This window comes from Marmota flaviventris, chromosome 8, assembly GCF_047511675.1.
Source record: "Marmota flaviventris isolate mMarFla1 chromosome 8, mMarFla1.hap1, whole genome shotgun sequence".
Taxonomy (NCBI): Eukaryota; Metazoa; Chordata; class Mammalia; order Rodentia; family Sciuridae; genus Marmota; species Marmota flaviventris.
This window is the reverse complement of record NC_092505.1, coordinates 86,986,682-87,002,521: the sequence shown is the minus strand read 5'-3', so window position 1 is coordinate 87,002,521 and position 15,840 is coordinate 86,986,682.

Here is a 15,840-nt window from a genome sequence, read left to right as displayed (position 1 = left end):
GGGGGGCTGGGACTGGGGCTCAATGGTAGAGCACTTGCCTGGCATGTGTGAGGCACTGGGTTCAATCCTTAGCACCACATAAAAATAAATAAATAAATAAAGACATTGTGTTTATATACAACTAAAAAAATATTTTAAAAAAATAGTCATGGTAGTTCAGTTATCTCTTTGATATACTGACTTCATTTTCTTTGGATTTTTGTTTGTATATATTTTTTGTTTTGTTTGTACTGGGGATTGAACCCAGGAGAACTTTACCACTGAGCCACACCCCTAGCCCTTCTTCTTCTTCTTCTTCTTTTTTTTAAATTTTGGAACAGGATCTCACTAATTTGCTGAAGGTCCAAGTTGCCAAGTTTGGCCTCAAACTTGTGATTCTCCTGCCTTAGCCTCCCAAATTGCTGAGATTGAAGGTGTGCACCACCATGTCCAGCTCATTTCCTTTGGATATATAATCAAGATCGAATTGCTGGGTCATAAAATGAACTGGAGGGGAGGATACTCAGAAGCTTTCCATAGCCAAGGGAGAGTTGATGGAACTGTGGAAGAATAAGTGAGGCTGCCTGGCTGCTTTCCAGGACCATGGAAGAGTGGATGGCAGTGTGACAGTGATTTGTGGGCTAGATATACAGATAAAACTTAGGTGAAACAAAGTATAACAACGGCTGGATTTTCTCTCCAGAGTAGTACAGTGGCATGAATTCCTTGTCATCTCCCCAAACTGGTCTCAGGGACTGTGAAGGTTTCAGACTTCTCAGTGAAAAATACTTCCCCTGCCCACAATATTATTATTATTATTATTTTTAGAGACAGAGAGAGAGAAAATTTTTTTAATATTTATTTTTTAGTTTTCAGCAGACACAACATCTTTGTTTGTATGTGGTGCTGAGGATTGAACCCAGGCCGCATGCATGCCAGGCGAGTGTGCTACCGCTTAAGCCACATCCCCAGCCCCACTGCCCACAATATTAATGGGCACTTCAGGAGGGCACCTGCCTACCCATTCCCCATTTTGTGGACTACCTCTAGGTTCAGAGTTAATCTCATCTGGTATTTGCTATATGCTGGTGCTTCATTCTCACTTTAAAAAGGCCATCCTGCTTTCCCATGTTCCACAGAATTTCTGCTGTATCCCTATGGCACTGATGTTCTCCTTCAAACATTCCAGTATAATTACAATTGTTTATTTATTTATTTATTTGGTGGGATCATGTGCCAGGAGCCTTTAGTCAGACATCGTGCTGATGTTATCATCATAATATTTTGGTTACTATAGTTTTAGAATATACTGAAATCAGGATTTTGACACCTCTATATTTTTCTTTTTCAAGGTTCTTTGACTACTTTAGGATCTTTTGTGGTTTCATACATAGAGTTTTTTCTCTCGTTTCTATGGAATTTTTTATAGAGATTGGAATTTTGATAGAGATTACAGTGCATCTGTAGGTTGCTTTGTATAGTATGGATATTTTAGCAATATTAACCATTTCAATCCATGAACACAAAGTATCTTATCTTTCTATTTATTTGTCTCCTTTGATTAATGTCATTAATGTTTTATAATTTTCAGTGCACAGGTATTTCATTCTTACTCTAAATGTTTGCTAAACATTTTATTCTTTTTGGTGCTATTGTAAATGGGATTGGCTTTTTGAACTTTTTTCATTTTTATTGTTACATTATAGTTGTATATAATGGAGGGAATTGTTGTTATATATTCATGCATGCACATAATATAACAATATAATTTGGCCAATATCATTCCCCGGTATTTCCCCTTTCCCTCTTTTCCTCCCTGGTTCCTTTCCTCTACTCTACTGATCTACCTTCAATTTTCATGATATTTCCCTTTTTCCTCTCCAGCTTCTACATATGAGAGAAAATATATGACTCTTGACTTTCTGAATTTGTCTCACGTTCCTTCCATTTTCCTGAAAATGACATAATTTTCATTCTTCTTTATGGCTGAATAAAATTCCACTGTGTATGTATTCCACATTTTCTTTATCTATTTGTTTGTTGATAGATACCTAGGCTGGTTCCATAGTTTGGCTTCTGTAAATTGTGCTACTATAAACATGGGCATGCTTATATGTAGATTATGATAACTAATCTTTAGAATAAATGCCAAAGAGCGGTATACATGAGTTGTATGGTAGTTTTATTCCTAGTCTTTTGAAGAAACTTCATACTGATTTTAGTAGGGTTGTACTACTTTACACTTTACACCAACAGTGTAAAGTGCTCCTCTTTCTTAACATCCTCTCCAGCATTTATTACTGTTTGTAATGTTAATAGCTGCCATTCTGACTGGAGAGAGATGAAATCTTCAATATAGTTTTGATTTTCAGTTCCCTAATTGCTAAAGCTGTTGAACAGATTTTCATACGTTTGTAGGTTATTTATATTTCTTCTTTTGAAACGTATCTGTTTTATTCATTTGTCTATTTATTAATTGTGGTTTTTTTGTGTTGAATTTTTTGAGTTCTTTTTATATTCTGGATATTAATCCTCTGTCAGAAGAATAGCTAGCAAAAATTTTCTCCCATTCTTTAGATTCTCTCTACATATATTTAATAGTTTCCTTTGCTGTGCAGAAGCTCTTTAATTTGATGCCATCCCTTTTGTTAACTCTTGGCATTATTTCCCTTTAGGGGTCCTAAAGTCATTGCTGTGCCTCTATGTTGGGCATTGACCTTATGTTTTTGAATTGCATAGTTTCTGATCTAATTCCTCAGTCTTTGATACTTTTTGATTATTGTATAGGGTGAGAGATAGGGTCCAGTTTCATTACTCTACATATGGATAACCAAATTTCCCAACATTTGTTAGAAAGGCTGCCTTTTCTCCAGTGTATGTTTTTGCACCTTTGTCTAGGATCAGATGACTGTATCTAAGTGAGTTTTTCTCTGTTTATTTTTTTTTCTATTCTTTACCATTGGTCTTTTTATGCCAGGACTGGTTTTTATGCCATTACCATGCAGTTTTTGTTACTGTAGTTCTGTAGAACAATTTGAAATCAGGGATTGTGATGCCTTCAGAATGGATTTTTGGGCTTACAATTGCTTTGTTAATCAATTATGTTGATAAGTAATTATTGGTGTAAAAAATACATACAACACATTTTTTAAGTTTGTTTTCTGTCCTTCAATTTTTCTGAATTTATTTATTAGATGTATCAGTTTTTAAAGGGTCTTCTCTACATAGAGGATTATGTCATCCACGAATATGGATAGTTCTGCTTCTTATTTTTTAATTTGGATAACTTTTGTTTCTTTTTCTTGAATGATTGCTCCTATTTGCACTTGCAGTAGAATCAATAGAAATGCTGAGAATAGGCATCCGTAGTTTGTAATAGATCCTAGAGGGAATTTTTAAGGTTTTACCCCATTGATTATGTAGTTAGGTATGAGTTTTTATAACTGGCCTTTATTGTATTGAGGAAATTTCCCTCTATACCTGGAATGTTGAGAGTTCATAAGAGTTCAACTGTATGTTGAACCTTATCAAATATTTTTCTGCATCTGTCGGAATGGTGGCATGGTGTGTATCATTCATTTCACCATTATAGTGCATCACACTGAGTGATTTGCCTATTTTTAACCAACCTTATAATCTTGCAGGGATAAATCCCACTTGGTCATGGTATAAAATATTTGTCGTGTTGAATTCAGTTGGCTAATATTTTATTGAGGATTTTACATTTGTGTTCATCAAAGGTATTAGTATATGTGTTTCTTGTGGTGTCTTTGACTTTGGTATAAGCATGGTGCTGGTTTCATAGCATGAGTTTAAAAATATTATCTCTACTTTGCTTTTTTGAAAGATTAATGAGGTATTAGTACTAACTCTTATTTGAATGTTCAGTAGAATTTTGCCATGAAGGACTCTTTCTGTAAATTTCTTAACTGAGAGGTTTTTGTTATATCTCCAAACAAATTTGAAGGGAAAAAATAGGCAGCAATACAATAAAAGTGGGAGCTTCAATATTCCCCTTTCAACAATTGACAGATTATCCAGCTAGAAACTCAATAAGGTCATAGTCAACTTGAATTACACTTTAGATCAAATGGACCTAATAGATTTATACAGAACATTGTGTTCAACAGCATCAGAATGAGTGTTTTTCTCAAGTACACATAGAGCATTCTCCAGGCATGATCATATGTTTGGATACAAATGATAGCAAATTTAAGATGATTGAAATCATCTCAAGTTTTTTTTTTTTTTTTTTTTTTTTTTTTTTTATGACCACAATGGTATAAGCATGGTACATTTACGATGTGTGGAAATCAAACAGCATTCATTAACATTAAAAAAACACTCCTGAATAACCAATGAGTCAAAGAAGAATTCAAAAGAGAAATATAAAAATATCTTGAGACACAAATAAAAACAACATACCCAAACTTAAAGGAAACAGCTGTGACAAAATACCTGAGATAACCAACTTATAAAGATCAGAAGAGAAATAAATAAAATAGAAAATTTATAGAAAAAAATTAAAAGTTGGTGTTTTGAAAAAACTAACAAAATTAACAAACTCTTAGCTAAACTAATTCAGAAGGAAACAAGAAGACTCAAATAAATCAAATCAGAAATGGAAGTTGAGGCTTTATAATGAAAATTCCAGAAATAAAAAAGAGCTTCTAAAAAACAAAACAAAAATATTATGGACAATTATATAGCAACAAATTGGATATTCCAGAGGAAGTGGATTCTAAAATAAATAAATTCTAGACCCTTATAACATAAGATTGGATCAGAAAGAAATAGAAAGCCTGAACAGACTGATAAACTCAATAGAAGAAAACAAAAATTCCCAAGTTAGAAAAAATGGACCGAAAATGTTAATATACATACCTTACCAAGAAAAGATGCTCAGATGGCAAATAAACCTGAAAGATGTTTCACATCATATGTTACTAGGAAAACGCAAATTAAACCAACAATGAACATCACTACAGAACTATTAGAATGGCCAAAAACCCAGAATGCTGACAATACCAAATGCTGATAAGAATCTGGAGCAACAGGAGTTCTCTAACTGCTGATGGTAATACACAATGGTAAGGGTTCATTGCAAGACTGACAATTTCTTGCAAAGTTAAACATTCTCTTATCATGTGGTCCAGCAATCATCATCCTTATTTGTATAAAAGATCTAAAAACATGTGCTCACACAAACCTGTGCATGGAGGTTCATAAAAGCTTTTTTTCTTTTTTTTTTTTAACAGCCAAAGCTTGGAAGCAACCTAGATGTCCTTCAGTGTTTGAATGGATAAATCAACAGTGGTACATCCAGACAATGCAATAATATTTAGTGCCAAAACAAATGAGTATCAAGCCATAAATAGATATGGAGGAAACATAAATGCATATTATGAAAAGTGAAAGAAAAGGCAACATACTGTATAATCCCAACTATCTGAGAGGAAAAAGGTAAAACTATGGAAACAGTGAAAAATTCAGTTTGCCAGGGGTTATGAGGTAGAAGGATGAATAGTCAGGAGGGTACAGAGGATCTTTAGTGTAGTAAAATTATTCTATATGACACTATCATGGTGGGTCCATGCCATTACAACTGTGTTCAAACTTACTGAATGTACATCACCAAGAGTGAACTCTAATGTAAACTGTGGACTCTGGCTGATAATGATGTGTCAATGTTGATTCTTTTATTATAAAAATGCATCACTCTGGTGGGGATACAGTTAATGGGGGAGGCTGTGTGTATATAGGGGCACAGGATCTATAGGAAATCTTCGTACCTTTCATTCGTTTTTTTTTTCCTGTGAATCTAAAACAGCTCTAAAAAATAGTCTATTTTAAAAGAAAATACTACTGCCCACACTCAAACATTTCCATGCCTTTGTAAGAGTCTCTGTTCAAAATATATGCTAATGTGAAAGAATAAGTTTGCAGCCAAAACTCATTTTTAAAACTGGTTTATCTCCAAATGTATGAGTGTTTTATTACTGTTATTATAAATGCCCTTTAATGTAGGCCTTCTCATTTATTATCACGGAGAGCTCCAAAGTGAGATGAAAAACAACAGCTTCTTGACAAGCTTACAGACTTTAAAGTTGTTATAGTGGGTGGAAGAATTGAGTGTGGCAAAGCTTTATAGTTGTCAATAGGATCGCTTTATTCTGAAATGATGACATAAATAAGCCTCTTCAGAAGCTTCATTGAATGTATCATGGAAAATGCCATGTCAATTTTGGGAACTTGATAACTTTTGAACCTTAAGTATAAATAATATGCTGTCCAGCAAAACTTGAGCCAAAGCTTTTACTGGCAGGTTCACAAATTTCTAAAACTTTAGTATGGCAATTTCTGAAAAGGCAATTCTTTAGCTAGCATTTTTATGTGCATATTATTGTCTATTTTAAACTGAGAAAATGAATTTTTTTTCTTAAGAATGTAGGAAGGGAACTGATGTTTAATGTTTACTATGTGCTAGGTCCTTAACATAAATAATCTCATTTAATCTTGACAACAAAGCCATGAGGTCAGAACTGTTATCTCTGTTTTAGACATAAGGAAACTAAGACATGGAAAATAATAGCAGCTAAGGCTTACATAACACTGTGTCAGGTAATGTTTCAAGTACTTTTTGCATATATTGACAGACTTAATTCCCATTAACAAGCTTAAAAAGGTGGGCACCATTATTACCATTTTGTAGTTGAGAAAACTGAAGCAGAGGGAGATCATAAGCGATGTATGTGGCAGAAGCCAGGATTGAGGAACAGGGAGTCTGGCTTGAATCTAAACCTTTAACGCAAAGCTATGTAACTGAAAGAGTCGCAAAAGCCCTTACAGCAAGCAAATGGCAGATTCACTTTTTCCCCAGTCTTTCTAACCCTTGAAAATCTTTCTTATCTTCTAAGTTCCATTTAGCTGAGAGTTATTATTGCTAACTTCACTTGGGTATTATTAGAATAATATTTTTTCCTCCAGAATTCCATGCACATATTATTTGTACTTCTACTAAGCAGGTATTAAATTCTGATTCAGGTGTTTATATGTAATCTCTTTTAAGACAGAGACTAACTTTTTAATGGTATGTCAAAGCAACCAAGCATATAGTTGATTTTGAAATGAACAAGGGGACTGTCTGTATCAGTTTTTAAATAAGCAGTTTTCTTTTTCTCTGCAAAGGGGGTAAATATAACATGAATGAAAAGGTTATGGTACTGTTAGCTTAGAAGACTGAATAGTTTAAGCCTTAATTCAGACAAAAAGAATGCCAACTGAATGGCAAATTGAAGGTAACAGAAACAATGTAAACTGATAGAAGATTCAGATTATAATGTGTATAATAAAATCCCTGTCTTCTTCTTAAGAAGAGTCGCATTCATACAAAGACTATGTTCTCTGATATCTGCACCCCCACCTAAAGTCCTGGTACCAACTCCCTGGACTGAGAGGTGTGGTCTCTGTCACTCAGGAGATACCACTTGAGGTTCTCCAAAGCTGAGAAATGAAGCACCTACCCTGCAAGACAGTGATATCCACCCTCTGCTTCAAATAATATGGCTCATGTGGATTAAGCCAGGAAGGTATGTTGCAGTGAAATAGCATTGAGCATGGAGTCATAGGATCTGGGATTAAATCTGAGTTCTGAATACTTCCTAGTTGTGTGCTTGGGCAGGTTCCTGGGGATCAGTTTCTTCATCTGTGTAATGGGTGTAATGATGCTGCCATTTCAGTCTGTTTGAAGGGATTGTTTGAGATTCCATGAAAGTCTTTGGCATATCAAATCTATCAGTTAGTGTTTGGACAATGTAAATTCCATTCATTCCTGTGGGGATAATTCCGCTGGGTCCTGACTACCCTCCACATGTATTTCTACTCTGGTAGCCATTCCTTGGGCTCTCACCAGTTTAGCTTCTCAAAGGTCGACCCTGAGTACTGACTTCAACTCCCCAAACCACTCACTACAGGAGCCTTGCTCTTCACTGCACTATAGTAAGAGCTCTGTTCAATATCGCTGCTGCCCCTGCTCTCATCCAGCCCCCAGTGTGCACTTCACTGCAGATTTCACCTTTCTTGGGGCTTCATGAGGCCCCTACAAGCTGTCAGTGCCACCTTTGTAGAGACCTTCTAGCTCTGCCTGCTGACACCGACGACCCAGAGTTCCTATCCAACACCCATGTAGTCCACAGACATTCGCTGAGAGTCTACTAAACACCAGGTCAGACCCTGGAGTTATGGATCGTTGGCCTCAAGAAGCTAAGAATTTAAAAGGCAAATAGACCAACAAACCTATATAGCAATAGAATAAAAGATGAATTAAGGGAGAAGGAAGCAGAAACAGAAACCAGGCAGGGATCCTCTGTAGATACAGCCTTCAAATACGCCAGCATTGCCACCCCCAGCAACAGATCTGTGTCTCAGGCTTTGGATACAGGGATACAAGACCCCAGATCTCAAAACCTGACAAAAGAAGGGCATTGCTGGATTGTTTTTATGCCTTTCCTGTTCTGTGTCCCCAGGAGCAGGGCCAGGTAGAGGGTACTCATTTTCTCTAATGCTAGGATCCCCCTGTGATTCTATACTCCACAGGTGCAGCAACCATCTGTGTAATTTCTATGCATGATGGTTTCTCCCTCTCTGATGTGGACAGGCCTTCCATGTCCCTGTTCTTTAGATTCTACCAGGAAACAAGCTCTAGGTCAACTCCATTTATTAATCCAGAAAACAGTGACCATGTACCATAAAACCTGTGAAGAATGCCTCAGGGTTAATTAGAAAGGATTCTCCTGACTACAGGACCTGAGCTGTGGCTTGTTTTCTTCACCAGTGGGGGTGGATTTGGACTAATGCTCTGAATACTTCCTCTTGCTCTCCTAGCAACCAGTGGAAGACATGTACCTCACTGGACCAGGTGCAAAGTCTTCACAGGTCATGTGAGGATAACCAGAAAATGGACCCATAAGATGACTGAAGTCAAAACTCTGACAACTTCATTAAGATATCTGGTCTACACCAAAGTGAACAGCCCAGAGGAAAGGTGCCATCTGTGGTCTCGGGCCACAGCTGCTTCTGCAAATAGAGTTTTTGAGTCAATTGTAAGAAGGCTACTATAATGATGAGTCTTTGCATATTCTTGCTATAGTTACCATTGAATGAATAAAATAAATGCAAAAGTAGGTAAAACAAAATGTGTGAGCAAGAGAAGCATGATTAAGAGAAAGAATTCTTTATACAAATACTGGTCCACAAAGCATGGGTTTTCAAGGGTAGGGGCAGTCCATGCACCCCGTATTCTCAGAACCTAGGAGATAGTTTAATTTGCCTATTACACATGCTGAAGAAATATTAGTTAAAGGAGAATCTGAAATGAACTCCCGAAAAGCTGAAATAATGAATCTATGAGGGATTAATTAGGGTAACAGTTGCTTAACACTGGAAGTCAAATATAGAGCAAAATATAAATTCATTTTATAAAGTATGTGAAAATATATTAGATAAGATTTAGTATAATATATAATAAATAATGTGAACTGGGTTAATTTTAAAAAGGAAAATCTATAAATGCCTTCAAAGTTGTTAAAAGTGTCCACCAGTTGAATTTTTTTATATAGTTTGTGACTCCAAAGATGACACAAAATCTTAAACAAAAGTGGGCAAGAAGAGGTTAAGACTTTGTGAAAATATTTACTCTTATCCATCTTCCATGGATTTGTCACCATGAAATACACTTCAATTTTTCCCCATGTCATCAGTAGAATATAAACATAAACTGGGCTTTCAGAGTAATAATGTCCTTAAAAAATCCTTGTCACTATTGCTCTTTAAATTATCCATTTCGGGATTCTTAAAATGCCTCCAGCTACTAAGCAGGACCATTCACAAATATGTCATTTTGGGTTCATTTAAATGAATTCCTTTTCTGCCCAAGAATGACATAGTCATTTAAAAACAACACATTGTTTTCTTGCAAAATAAAGTACTTAAAAAAATAAAGTAAAAAGTATCCAAAAAAGGAAACTCTTTGTAAGAGGGTAGAAGATACTTCCAAAACAGGGCACTTGCCTCTCCTTTCCTACATTCTGCAGTGACTCTGAGATCCCCAGAGTTTGGGCATGCATCATCCCAACTAAACCCACAGGGCAGAGTGCCCACCCAGCCTCTCCACCAGGCACAGCACAGCTGGGAGCTAATCGGCATTCTCCCCAGCTGTCTTCCAACCTTCTAACTAAGCCTAGGTGTTAATTAAATTTAATGCCACCAGCCCTATCCACTTCCAGTTAGTTAACTGGAAAGCTGCTACCAATCCACAACTAGATCTCTTAGTACTCAGTCCTGGAGATTGAAAGGCTGAATTTAGAAACAACAGGATGGACTTTGGACAATATATAGGAAGGAAGTGCCCTTCCTGAGCTGAACACACACCCCAGAGAGATGCAGGGGATGAAAACAGAAGGTCTCCTGAAAGGTTTATTTTGGGAATTCAAACATTAACATGTTGCTTAGTCTTCCATCTAGAATATTATCTTAAATGAGTGTCAAAACCAAACAATTTGTCACAGCGATGGAGTTGATATAATATGACAACTAACCTTATTTCATGTCAATCTTATTAGTTATAATAAAAATGCAAGTACTTTGGTTTTCTTCAGATAAGAAATATAAAAATAATCTCTGAGCATATATATTGCTCTTGTTTACCCAATATCCATGTATTAATTTGAACACCCCAATACCAGTCTGAGAAGAGCAGTGTGGTGTGGAAACCTCACTGCCTCACAGTGTGATCCCCAGACCAAAACATGGGTTTCACTGGGGAATTTGTTAGAATTTGTTAGAAATGCAAAGTCTTAGCTGCATGGGGCCCATTGAATCTGAACCTGCATTTAAAAAATTTATGTGAACATTAATGTTCATGAAGCACTGCTATAGTTTGGAGCTTAAATGTTCCCCAAAGGCCCATGAAAAAGTATTCCCAGCTTTGGTGCTATTTGGTGGTGGGACCTAGTGGGAGGTCCTCTGGGCATTTACAGAATGCCCTTGGAGGAGATAGTGGGTCACCAACCCTTTCCTCTTTCTTTCTCTCTCACTTCTTAGCCATGAGAATGTTTTTGCTTGGCCACATCCTCCTACCATTATGTGCTGCCCCATGCGGCCACCACCAGAGACCTGAAAGCAACAGGTCCCCCTGATCATAGACTGGAACCTTCAAAACTGTGAGCCCAAATAAACCTTCCCTCTTCATAAGTTATAGCAGGTATTTTGTCACAATATCAAAAATCTGACAAACACCAGTATAAAGTAGCCCCCAAATCTTCTTAAAATCATGTATCTTTCTTTGTCCATTAAAAAAATATCAGTCTCCAATAAGTGTGCATATATTTATAAATTATATGTGCACTACTATGACATTATATGTCACATATTTTATAAAGAATGGATAAAAAATTAAGCTAAATTATAGACATCTGAGTAACTTCTTGCCATGCCTCAATGGATCATCTTTAGGGAACACCTACTTTGCAGGTCCCTTGTCAGTGCCCTGAGCTTAAGGCATGAGAAGCAAGGTTTGATTTGTCTCTGCCACTGATTAGATTTGGTTGCAGAGGGAAGAGGTGATACAGAAGGGAAGATAACAAGAAGAGGAGACATGGCCAGGAAAAGACTGATCATAATAAATCAAGTCCCAGTAAAAGAAGGGTAACCCCAGTTCAGTTATAGGTAGGTTCACAATCCAAGTGCAATCTACCTTTCCAGAACTTTGCATAGTAATGGGCAAAGCTTACAGGACAATATTGACTGGATGATTAAATAGAAAACAGAAAATGTGAGAGAATGGGAAGCAGGCGCCTCAGGGAAGAATGCATAAAATTGAAGTTTGAGGATGGACAGATTTGGGTTCAAATTATGATTCCTTTCTTTTTTTTTTTTTAATTTTTTATTGTTGGCTGTTCAAAACATTACATAGTTCTTGATATATCATATTTCACAATTTGATTCAAGTGGGTTATGAGCTCCCATTTTTACCCCATATACAGATTGCAGAATCACATCAGTTACACATCCATTGATTTACATATTGCCATACTAGTGTCTGTTGTATTCTGCTGTCTTTCCTATCCTCTACTATCACCCCTCCCCTCCCCTCCCCTCCCCTCTTCTCTCTCTGCCCCCTCTACTGACATTCGTTTGTCCCCCTTGTATTATTTTTCCCCTTCCCCTCACTTCCTCTTGTATGTACTTTTGTATAACTTTGAGGGTCTCCTTCCGTTTCCATGCTTTTTCCCTTCTCTCACCCTTTCCCTCCCACCTCTCATCCCTGTTTAATGTTAATCTTCTTCTCATGCTCTTCGACCCTACTCTGTTCTTTGTTACTCTCCTTATATCAAAGAAGACATTTGGCATTTGTTTTTTAGGGATTGGCTAGCTTCACTTAGCATAATCTGCTCTAATGCCATCCATTTCCCTGTAAATTCTATGATTTTGTCATTTTTTAATGCAGAGTAATACTCCATTGTGTATAAATGCCACATTTTTTTATCCATTCATCTATTGAAGGGCATCTAGGTTGGTTCCACAGTCTAGCTATTGTGAATTGTGCTGCTATGAACATCGATGTAGCAGTGTCCCTGTAGCATGCTCTTTTTAGGTCTTTAGGGAATAGACCGAGAAGGGGAATAGCTGGGTCAAATGGTGGCTCCATTCCCAGCTTTCCAAGAAATCTCCATACTGCTTCCTTTCTTTATAATCAGTGCTGCTTTGGCAAGTTACTTTAAACTCTCCGAGACTCCATTTCTTGTCAGGATTAATAATAGAATGCCTTCAACTATGAAGAAATTTCAACAATCTAAAGCCACCCCAAATGAAATCCTCCTTGGCTAGAGGTCACTCCAGAGGAAAGGGGGGGGGGAGAATTTCAAATAAGAACAACTTTCTTCCTCCAAATCATCCCAAATAAGCAGTTTTTCAAGTTCATCTATCATGCAGAGTCAATTCCTAAGAAAGCAACATTCCTATTTCTACCAACATCTCCTTCATTGGGATTGAAGTCTCTGAGTTTCAAGGTGTAGAAAAGCCCTTCACATGTTGTTCTGCTACCTCCACCCTCAGCTGGCAGCCCCGAGTCCAACTGGTATGTGGCTGCTTCATCATTAAGAATCTGCTTTGCTAGAGGTAATCTGCTTCCCATGCTCTTTCTCCCTACCCCATTTTGAGTCACCCCCTTATATCAGAGAAGACATTCGGCATTTGTATTTTTGGGATTGGCTAACTTCACTTAGCTTAATCTGCTCTAATGCCATCTATTTCTCTGCAAATGCCATGTATTAAGAATTGTAATGCAAAAATAGATAGATAGATAGATAGATAGATAGATAGATAGATAGATAGATAGATATTCTGCTTTGTGCTCCTGCCCTCAACACCTCTTAAAAACGGTGGACTGGAGTAGGTAAGCTTGCCAAGCAGATGTGGGCTTGGACACATACACTGGGCACATAGTACCAGAGAGTGAGTTGCAATTTTTTGAGTCATAAATGAATCTGGCAAGTCCCAGCTGGTTGGCTGACCAGAGAGAAGGCTAGTTCCCCCTGGCACCACATTCCTGAGGAGGCAGAGCAGTTCCAAGCTGCCAAGACATTGGAACGGGAGAAGGCCCGGGGGAGGATGCTTGATGGGGTGTGGGGACAGAAGAAGGTGTGGGGTTGGGCTTAGATTTGAGAAATAGCAAACCCATTCGGCCATAAAAATGCAGTGGTAAAAAGTAGCTAACCATATTCTCTAGCCCCCGGATGCAGAGAATCAGAAGACCACCCCCCAAATCCCACATTTAACAGGACCAGAGTGAAAGCCCTCCTGCCTGGTATTTCTTCATTACTTCTGACAGGTCCAGGTAGCCTTCAGTCTAGCAGGTGCTCATTACATCCTCCTGGGCAGGGGCCAACAATGACAGCATATCCCTTCACTTCTCACTGGAGCACCACAGCACTGGCAGGTTCCAATACAGCAGTAGATTCTGGTTTCAGGCAGACATGCACTTGATCTGTGCCTCCGACATTCACTGGACTATAATCTTCATCAAAGTAATTAACCTGTCTGAGTCTCAGTTTTCATTCTGTATAATGGAGACCGTTTTAATCATAGTAAACTTTCATGGGTGACTTCCTATGTGCTCTACACAGTGTTATTTGCTTTATATGAACTCTCTCCTACAATCCATCTGGCAAGCCTGGGTTCTGTGCTATCATACCCACATCTTACAGACAGGAAAAACATAGCTTAGAGAAGCTATAAAACTTACTCAAGTTTACATCCACACAGAGATGGAGTTGAGATTCTGCCTCAGTCAATAAAGACTCATAAATGAGATGATGGCCCACAGCACTAATATCTTGCCTAGAGAAGTTAGTGCTACTGTAATCAAAGCTCCATTTCATCTATAAGGAGGGTAGGGTGGGGAAGGATGAATCCCAAGCAAAGGATTCTTCCATGTATGCTCAACTCCCTTGACCCTGAAGGACAGTCAAGGAAAAGTCAGTGAGGGTTACCTAGGCAGCAAAAACGTAAGAGTTGATCTAGTCCTTGAAAGAAAAGACGAGATGGGCTTGCCAGCCACCTTTATGAGATTTACAGGCACATAAACTTCAAGGTGTTATGTAAATTGTTGAATAATTTCACTCATTAGTAGAGAAGCTCTATTTTTTTAACTATACAAAAGATAAATTGCCAATGAGATTCTATTACCTTTTTTTTTTTTTCCTATTAATGCCTGACTTGAGCAAATCACAGAACTGGTATCATTGATGGTCCTTGGACATGACAGACATTCCCCAGGTGGAGAAAATAAATGTCAATGAAGCTTTGGAGGGTAGCATGATCCTCTAGCTTTAGAATTGTTCCATTGTCATCTCAAAAGAAGGGTAAGGAAGAAAACATCTTTATTCTACAGAACTGAAAACATGCTTTACAGGCACAAGTTTGTTATGTTTATTAAACATTCATTAATTATTTCATTCATTCAAAAAGTATTTACTGAGGACTTTAAATGTGCCAGGTCCTGTGATAATCTAGTATTGAGTTTTTATTATTCTGGCATTCTGTAGAAATTCCAATGAGAAGCACTGTGGAAAACAAACAGATCAGGATGGTTAGCTTTAGTATGCATCAAAAGAGGATAAATTAACTCTTTCCAAGTCTGATCTGAAAATTGTACATCAAATGCAATAGTTTATTGTGCAAAATGCACCCCCTATACCAGCTCCAGGAGGAAACACTTCCCCACAGGATTTGCGAGGAATGTGTTTTATGACACAGTAAGTTTTACTGCTGTTATGTTCCATGAGCCACTACACTGAGAGAAGACCTAGTATTTAAACAGCTGTTTTGAAACAGTAAATTCACTGACTTTCTCTATGGGGACTTCTTCCTCCATTTCCAACTTGATTTCTGTTTATGGAGGACAGATCCAACTTTCATCTTTAGGCTAGCATGGTAAAACACCTTTAACAAATCTATGAGAAGTAACAGGACCACTTCTCTAATGCCCTATTAAGTGGAAGACATCACTCCCCTTATATTTTTTTGGTAGGGTTATTATTATTATTATTAACAGTCTGTGTCTTCTGGGGTGTGAAGTGGTTGTCCCTGAAGGAACATCCTGAACTGAATTCAGACTGAATATTATATTTTTACATCTGAAAGCATATGCTTCAGAATATACTAAACCTAAGATTAACCAAGATGTTAGTAGCAGAACAATATGTACAATATATAAACTGTGGTGACATTTTAATGAAGAAGAAAACTAAATCATAAAATCTCAAGAAGCAACCTACATATTTTCTGTGGGTGTGGATCAGT